Source organism: Meleagris gallopavo, chromosome Z, assembly GCF_000146605.3.
Source record: "Meleagris gallopavo isolate NT-WF06-2002-E0010 breed Aviagen turkey brand Nicholas breeding stock chromosome Z, Turkey_5.1, whole genome shotgun sequence".
Taxonomy (NCBI): domain Eukaryota; kingdom Metazoa; phylum Chordata; class Aves; order Galliformes; family Phasianidae; genus Meleagris; species Meleagris gallopavo.
The window spans coordinates 17,020,339-17,028,915 of record NC_015041.2 but is presented as its reverse complement, the minus strand read 5'-3'; positions in this window follow the sequence as shown (position 1 = coordinate 17,028,915).

Below are 8,577 nucleotides of genomic sequence, written 5' to 3'. Positions count from 1 at the left end.
TTTCTTTTTTTTTTTTTTTTGTGTGTGTAATGTTTTCTCCACTGAAGACATTTACCTTGGTCCTACTGAAATGAATAAATATTATAAATGTTCACAAAGTGAAGAATGGGGTTATAGATATACATACAGTGCAATAGGGATTTCTGGAAAGAAAGGTATTACTGTTACAGTAGCATGCTATGGCAATCATTTTGTTTTGATTGCACACAGTATTAAAATCTCAGTTCTTCAAAAATGTTGGCAATTCTTCTGGATATAACGCGTTGCTAAATTGTTTCTGTCACTTTTCAAGGGCTATTTAATTCCACGGTAATATTTTTTATTGACACCTATGAGGCATGCTTTTACGCACATGTAATGCTTAATGAGTTAGAAGTGATATGAAGATTAGCCATTCTGATGAAGTTATTTGGTGGGATAAACAATTCTAGAACTTGTTTTTTTCTAAAAAAATGAGATCAGTAAACTACGAAAATAACATTATAGCTAACACAGGTGAGATGCCACTCTTATAACACCCTCTTCCCAAAGCATCCATATAATAATAGTGAATAGGAGATCAGTTACATACACTGTCCAGAAGAAGCCCTGTTCCTTTCCCACAGTAAGATCTAAATATACTAACAATCCCGTTAAGTTCCAGTACTGGCAAGATCTGATTTGCAAAACTGCTGTGCATGGTCTCTAGAGAGATTCAGACTGGGAGAAAAAGCAGGCTGGATAGTATGCTTTGGGGATCTTTCCATCACAGTGTGGCCAGTCTCAGCCCCCAAACACTTGCCATTATGAAAAAGTATCACTGCTGAGCAGGATCAGACGGAACAGAGATGTTCTGCAATTTTTTTGTGAGGACATCCTCCTAGAAAGAGACTCTGTGAAACAGAGGGTCATCTTATCTACCTGTGTAAACTACTTGTTCTGCTCTGGGAGTTGGTTATTAATGTCTTTCTGTTTGGGACTGTTGGCTGTGAAAACTGCAATCCACATCTTCTGCTTCTCAGGAGATCTATTTGATGTTTAGAGTAAAATATTTCTACAGTCTATCCTCTCCATTTCTTTTTTTACATCTCCCTTCACTAAAACATATCTGCCTATGGCTATAACTACCTGGACATATTATATATATAATATAAACACATACATAATTTTATGACAAAATTGATAACTTTATTCCTATCTGAGGAGCAGCATAAGTAATGCTTTATCAGATGTCTTAAATCTAAGTCAGCCTCTGAGCCAGCACTGATCTTATGGCCGCTTTTAGATGACATGTCACAGTTCTGCATAAGGTCATCCCTGGACACGTCTATTCTAACGATGTTAATGTTTTAGTGATATCACAGACAACTTAGACCTCAGCCTGCAGAAACAAAAAGGAGGTGCTGTATAGCAGTATTTCTGTACAGTGAGTGTTTCGTAAACACTTCATTACAAGCACAATAGCAATTAATGACATTACTTCAAACATTCTTACAAGCAGTCATAAAGCTTTTGTCATTTTTTTTTTTCCTTACCAAGTTGCTCTGCTAAATGTTTTCCTCTCTCAGTGAAGATTACCCGCTCATCCTCCATGTCACATTTGTTACCCACCAAAATAACTTGGGCATTATCCCAAGAGTATGTTTTGATTTGAGTGGACCTGAAAAGAAAGACAAGAGAGAAAAAAATAAGTCAAAGCAAAGCAAATGCTCCTTAATCAATTTCAAAGAGGACTGTAACCAGGAAAACAAACAAAATACTGATTTTGACATCTAAGCTAACATGACTCTGTTTAATTCTGAATCTCAAATAAACAAAAGATTATCTTTCAGGAATTATAGCTTTAACTTTTGATGTTAAAACAAGTCAGTCTTGTTGTCAGCAACATCTTCCTATATTTTTAGAAAGAAGCTGTGTCACTTTGTCCCACACAATTAAAAGAAGTGTTTTCACATTTTAATGCAAACCTTACCATCTAAAAGCAGAGCCTTCAAACAAAATCAGCAGCTTATTCATATCTTATCTTTCACTTTTTAAAATTAAGATCTAAACTTATCAGGAAAACTTCAAAGACATTCTGTCTTCCTTCTGCTGTTTCTCTCCAGCATGCTCCATAGCAGCTCTTGGATTTTCCAGAAGAACAGCAACATTTCTGTTGTACATTAATCCATAGTTAGGGGCTGACATTGAACTTTAACTTACCTTCCATTAAATTATTCAAGCTCCAATCTTGACTACAGCTGAAGAGAAGTATCCCAGGCATTAAAACCTTATGATGACCTTGAGCGCTGATGGTGAAACAGCACATCCTACAAAGCTCTCTTCTACAATATGAATGAGATGCAGCTAAAGGACAGGATAGGAGCATGCTTGTAGCACCTCTCAGCTGCTCTGCTGATACTCAGACCTGCCCTTAGGAAGGAAAGCTTCATGCCAAGACTCCAGGCTCAGTTGGGAGTGATGCTGCTGGCAGCATCTTCTGAGAGCAATACCTGTCCCTGAATACAGCACAGGGAGCAATAAGATTGCTCTAAGTGCTTATACTTTGTCTTGGAGTTGACTACACCTGGCTTTACGTTCTGTCTCAAGTTCTTGGTAGGATGTTAATATTCTTCTCCCCCTGTAGGATCAAAGGAGAGAGAAATGAAGACCCTCTCTATCTCCTTGGACAATACAATGTGCTTAGGAAAACTGCATCAAAAATCTGCCATCTAAACATTTTGGTAGATGGCTCTTGTGTGTGCTGGTTTGCTAGAGTCCCCTTCTCATAATCCATCTTTTTCCTCTGTATAGCGAGACTCTGTCATGGCAGAATGATTCATACACAAGAAAGGACCACAGTGTAGTCCAACACTCACTCATATTTAAAGAAAGATACAGATCATATCTTCCCATCTGTCTGTGCTTATCACGAGTCGAGAGGGATGGATGTAGGCAAAAGTTGCCTCAGGCTGCCTTTGTACCCATGCCCAACATCGATGGCCTGCTGGCATGAACTGAAGCAGCCTGCTGCAACTGCCTCCAGCCATGTGCGATGGGCCTGTTGTATCAGGGAAGAGCAGTTTGAAATGGAAGGGTCACACTACTTTAGTGTTGTTCTACTTCACCAGAATGACCAGGCAGCAAGCCCTGCTCCATTTCTTTTTGCTGCACATTGTTCCCTTGGGCCTGCTCAGAGCTTTCATTGAAAAAACATACAATGTGGTATTTTAACTCTGTTAAAAAATTGTAATCATTTGAGTAAGACATCTTAAGCTTCTGTGACAAAACAAAGGTCAGACTTGCATTTACACTTTTACTATGGATAGAATTGCTTAGAAGAAAGGGCACCATGTGTTCATTTTGGCAAAAATGCACTTATGAAGCTCTTCAGAAATTTATGGTTAAGGAAAAGAGGATTTTTATTATATTTTAACTAGAATTACATTTGTCACCATAGCAACTTTGCAGGAAATTGAAGTTGTTTAGAAGCAAAATATACAGTAAAAGTATTAAATTTCACAGAACGAATCAGTTGCATATTCTGTAGTATTTTCATATTTTCTCTCTCTGTTCTTTTGAGAAGGGAGAGTGAGAGAGCAGCATGGCAAAGCTTAGCTGCCATTACTGAGAAACCACCACATCTGCAAATGTGAAATATCATAAACTGATGAAGAATTATATCTTAGAGAATATTTTCTCACGAATGTAAAGAGAATTCATTTAACCTTGTTTTGCAGACTTCCATTCTACTTAACCTTCTCAGAATACAAAACACCTCATTTTACTAAAGTCAGCTGTGATTTTTCACAGCTGTGATTTTTACTCTGTGAATTATGGACTGTGCATTCAAATACTTCTCATTACCAAGGCCATTTATTTTATTTTCAGACATATCTATCTGGTTTTTTAACCATCTCCTTGAGGGTTTTTTTTAAGAAATATGAAAAGAGATCTTGTCTTTGATAATTATTCCAAAGACTCATGTTTTGAAAAGGACCCTGTAGTGCAAAGATACATCTGACTGACTGCGAAAATCAGACAAATATATCCCCACTCAATCCCACATCAGCGGGAGCATAGATTCAAAGAGTATAATAGGCTTATCACTGTTATGTTTTCTTTTAGACATACATTTCCACTAACGGCTTCTATGGATTTTTTTGCCCACAATTCTCCACAAAAGCCAACACACAGGTCATTTACAAAAGAGGTTCTGCTGTTCCTTACGTATATGTCCTTTCAAATGACTGAGACTTCTGATTAATCCAAAACACAAAACATTGTCCTTGTAAAGAACTCTGGCCTCAGGAAGATTTAAGATATGAAAAGGCAAAGCTGATGTTTGCAGTTAGCTGAATACAGCAATTCTTGTTCAGTCTCACTGCCCTGGTGTATGTCAATACTAATTTAGCCTGTAGATCTTTCACATTCTAGTTGTATGGTATGCAGACAATCTGCAACATGCCTGAATTTTTGTAAAGTATAGACACCAGAGGGACAGATTAATGCAAGGATTCAATGATCCATTACTTTCAGTGATCAACATAAGACTTTTTCTCCTGGTACTATTCTGCCATAATCCTTATCAAAATAGTACTTGCTGAATGCTAAGTAAAGCAAAGCTATTTTTTCATCCTAAAACAGCACTGTATTTTGCTGTAATAGTTCAAAATAGTGTAAAGTTACATCAATAAATCTCCAAAGGTGTCTTGGACTACCATGACAGAACATTACCAAAGATAAGATGGACACATTTTGCTTTGTTTGATTGAATGAAATCCTATCTGAAGAAAATGTTCAAAAGACAGTTTTTCAATCACACTTTGTTTAAAACTAAGCCTAAAGAAAAGGCAATGTTAAACAGTGCTCACTGCTTATATGAACATCCTATTTCTGCTCCTAGGAAATGCCTTGTAATTTTCACTAGTTCACAAGATATTTTTTCTTCCAGAAATATTCTCAATATTGCTTATTCAATCAATAGTGTTCAACAGGATTTTGCATTGCTGCCACTTCTGCCATTTACTGGAGAGAATAAAAGCAGTGTTGCCTAGGCAAAGCCATTTATCTACCGTTACCTCATTTTTAATGAGCGTACAGGTTTCAAAGTGAGTATTACAATTCTTAAAATGGTGAACACAATTATAAAGACTCAAGGCACTATTGTCATGCACAACCTCCTCCAAGTCTGGCTAAAAAAACCATCCTGACTGTCATTTATAGCTATACCAAGCATAGTGAAACAGTCTGTAAAAGATTTGTATTGCAGCACGTTGTATGACAGGTATGAGCTGAAAGGCACATGCCTATTCTCAGGTTAGACTCCGCTTGAGCTCTGCAAAAGAATCAGTTCAGTGAAGAACTTGGTCCTAGTAGGGATACTGAAAACAACAACAAAAGAGCAAACGTTTCAGAAAAATAAACCAGGAAACTAACCTTTGAGAACCAGGGTAATCTTGGATCTCTGAAAATGAAAGAGCTTCAAATGATTGTCCGGGCACCTGTGGTGTGTGTGTGTGCAGGGAGCATGCTGGGTGTATTTGCACAGCGTGATGGAGTGTGGTTCACAAATACCCAGCCCCAGTCAGATGTGTGGCTGCAATGCTGCAAGGCAAGGTCAGTAGCACAGAGCATCACCACTGTGAAGTTACTGTTGTATAGGCTCATTTGTTAATTATGTGTTAAATTATGTGATAAAACTCATCTGCATATTCTTGAAGTAGCACAGGGAAGCAATGGAAGACCGAAGAGCCCGAAGAATATCCTGGCCCTGGCTCTCACAGGCCTATCCCAGGGGCCATCGGTCTGTCAGACATGCACCTACATAAGCCCAGAGAAGCACAGGTGCACAAAGACAGGCAGGAACCCAAACTGAGAACTCAGAAGAAGAGACACTAGCTCCAGGCCTCACTCAGAAACGCCTCAGCCCTACTGTCCAGGTCTGAAACCAATCCCCATGGGCTGATGCTTTTGGACGCGGTGGGGATGCAGGACACATGATGGAATGTGGAGGAAGAGGTGCAAAGAATGGACTGGTGAAGTTCGAGCCAGGCCAGCTGGCAAGTAGGTTAGGTAGCCTGGAAGCAAGGGGTATCCCTAAGGGGAATTTCACTGTGGATAGCCAGGAAAGTCCTGGCCAGCTATGTGTCTGCCTCTGTACAAATGGTTTATATACCTGCTAAAATGGGGCTGGGGCATCACAGGCTCCTCCAGGTGCCAGAAGCTGGGAAGAGCATGTCCAGGAGTAGCTATCAGGCAGTTTGTGACTGTTCTCAGTTGACAGGAGTATCCACATCACACGCATACATATATGTATGTATACATACACATATCGTTGCTAGTGGACCTCCATCCTGCCCTGCCATGGGAGCGCTCTGTGTGTTGTCTACAATCTGTGTGACAAGCCATGTACGAAGGTGCTCTGAAATTTTATGATTTTGGCCCTTGACATCAAACATATTTGGTGATACGGCAGTTGCAGGTGAACCTTCCTGCTAATATTCCATTACATTTTGTTGCTGCGTGACAGATGGCAGCAGAGGGACAGTCTGACAGAACGGTGTCTGGCATGGAGGTGTTCATGAAGCAAACGTGTGTTACTGAATTCCTCCCTGTGGAACAAATGGCACCCACTGACATTTTGATGCTTGCTTAATGTTTCTGGAGACCAAACAGTGGATGTGAGCACAGTGAGGTGGTGGGAGGTGTGTTTCAGCAGTGGTGACAGTGACAGTGGGTCACCTTCACCAGTGCAGATTTTTATAAATGCAGCATGCAGGTTTTTGTTCACACTGGCAAAAAAATGTATTTAACGGTGGTGACAATGTTGAAAAACTGTTTTGTGCTGAGAATTTGTTCTATCAAATAGTGTTATTGTTCTCACTGTATCTTTATACATGCTATATATATGTTAAATATTTGTTTTTGTATGTTGTTATATGTATTAGGTTAGGAAGGCTGAGACCTTCCTAACCTAATAGACAGAATTTAGTCTAACCAGAGACATAAAGGAGAACAAGAATAAATTCTACAGGCAGATCAGCTAAAAGGAAGGCCAGGGAAAATATCAGCTTTTTCTGGAAGGAAACTGGAGACTTGCTCATGAGAGATACAGAAGAAGCTGAAGTGCTCAACGACTTCTTTGCTTCAGTCTTCACTGGCAAGGGGTCTAGCCACACTGCCCAAGTTGCAGAAAGAAAATGTAATAACTGGGAGATGGAAAATGTACCTGCTATAAGTGAAGATAAGGTTTGAAACCATCTAAACAACCTGAAGGTGCACAAGCCTATGGGACCCAATGAGATCTATCCATGAATTCTGAGGGAAATGGCAGATAAAGTTACCATGCTGCTATCCATCATATTTCATGAAGTTCAACAAGGCTAACAGCAAGGCCCTGCATCTGGTTTGGGACAATCCCAAGCACAGATACAGGCTGGGTGGAGAAGAGCTTGAGAAGGGCTCAGAAGCTCTGAGAAGAAGGATTTGGAGCACCACCCTGTGGAGACAGGCTGAAACAGCTGGGGCTCTTCAGTCTGGAGAAGGCACTGGAGGAACCTCATAGCAGCCTTCCAGTACCTGAAGGGGGCCTACAGGAAAGATGGGGAGGGACTTTTTATAAGGGCATGTAGCAACAGGACGAGGGGAAATGGCTTAAACTGGGAGAGGGTAGATTTAAATTAGATACTAGGAAGAAATTCTTCACTGTGAGAGTGGTAAGACACTGGAACAGGTTCCCCATGTGAGGCTGTGAATGCCCTCTCCCTGGAGTTGTTCTAGGCCAGGCTGGATGGAGCTTTGAGCAACCTGGTCTATAGCAGGGGGGTTGGAATTGGATGACATTAAACCCTTCCAACCCAAACCATTCTATGATTCTGTGATCCTATATGGGATGTACACATGCTGTGTGTGCATGTGCCTGCTGGAAATGCTCCTTCAGCCTCACTAATGGTTGGAGCTGGAGCACAGAGAAGCAGCAGTTTCTCTTCCCTAGGGGTGTCACATCCAGAATGAATAATGTTCCCCTAACAGACCACACTCAACTCAGCTGGGTAACACTTCATTGTTCCATGCAGAAGCTGCTACAGAAATTAAACCTGCTCTTTACTGCACTTGATATATTTCAGGTTCTTTCCACTGATTGGCATACTGATTCACATCATATGATTCACTCTAATGTGTCTCCAGATGATCACTTTTTAATAACTCATATGAACAGAGCAAACTTTAACTCAGAATAGTTTCTAATACATTCCTACCCACAGATAGCAAGGATGGCAAACAAACTAGTAGATAAAAATATGTGCATATAGCAAATATTTCTCTCAGTAATATGAATTTTTAGAGCCAACTTTAATATGCATACTACTGTTTGAATCCAGAGCCCTCCAAGGACTTCTGCATTCTCTACAGGAGCTAATTTCTATGGGCTTTTTAGATGAATTATGTAGTAAGCCATGTGCAATGACAGCAGAGAATCACCCTAATGAAAAAGCTCCAGGGGGACCATGTATAATGTTTATTCCAGCAAGTTCAGGAAACATGTTGTACTCCTGATGTTCTGGTTTCAGAAAGTGCACACAATTAAATGGAGTGCATTATCTTGTTTAGGTGAAA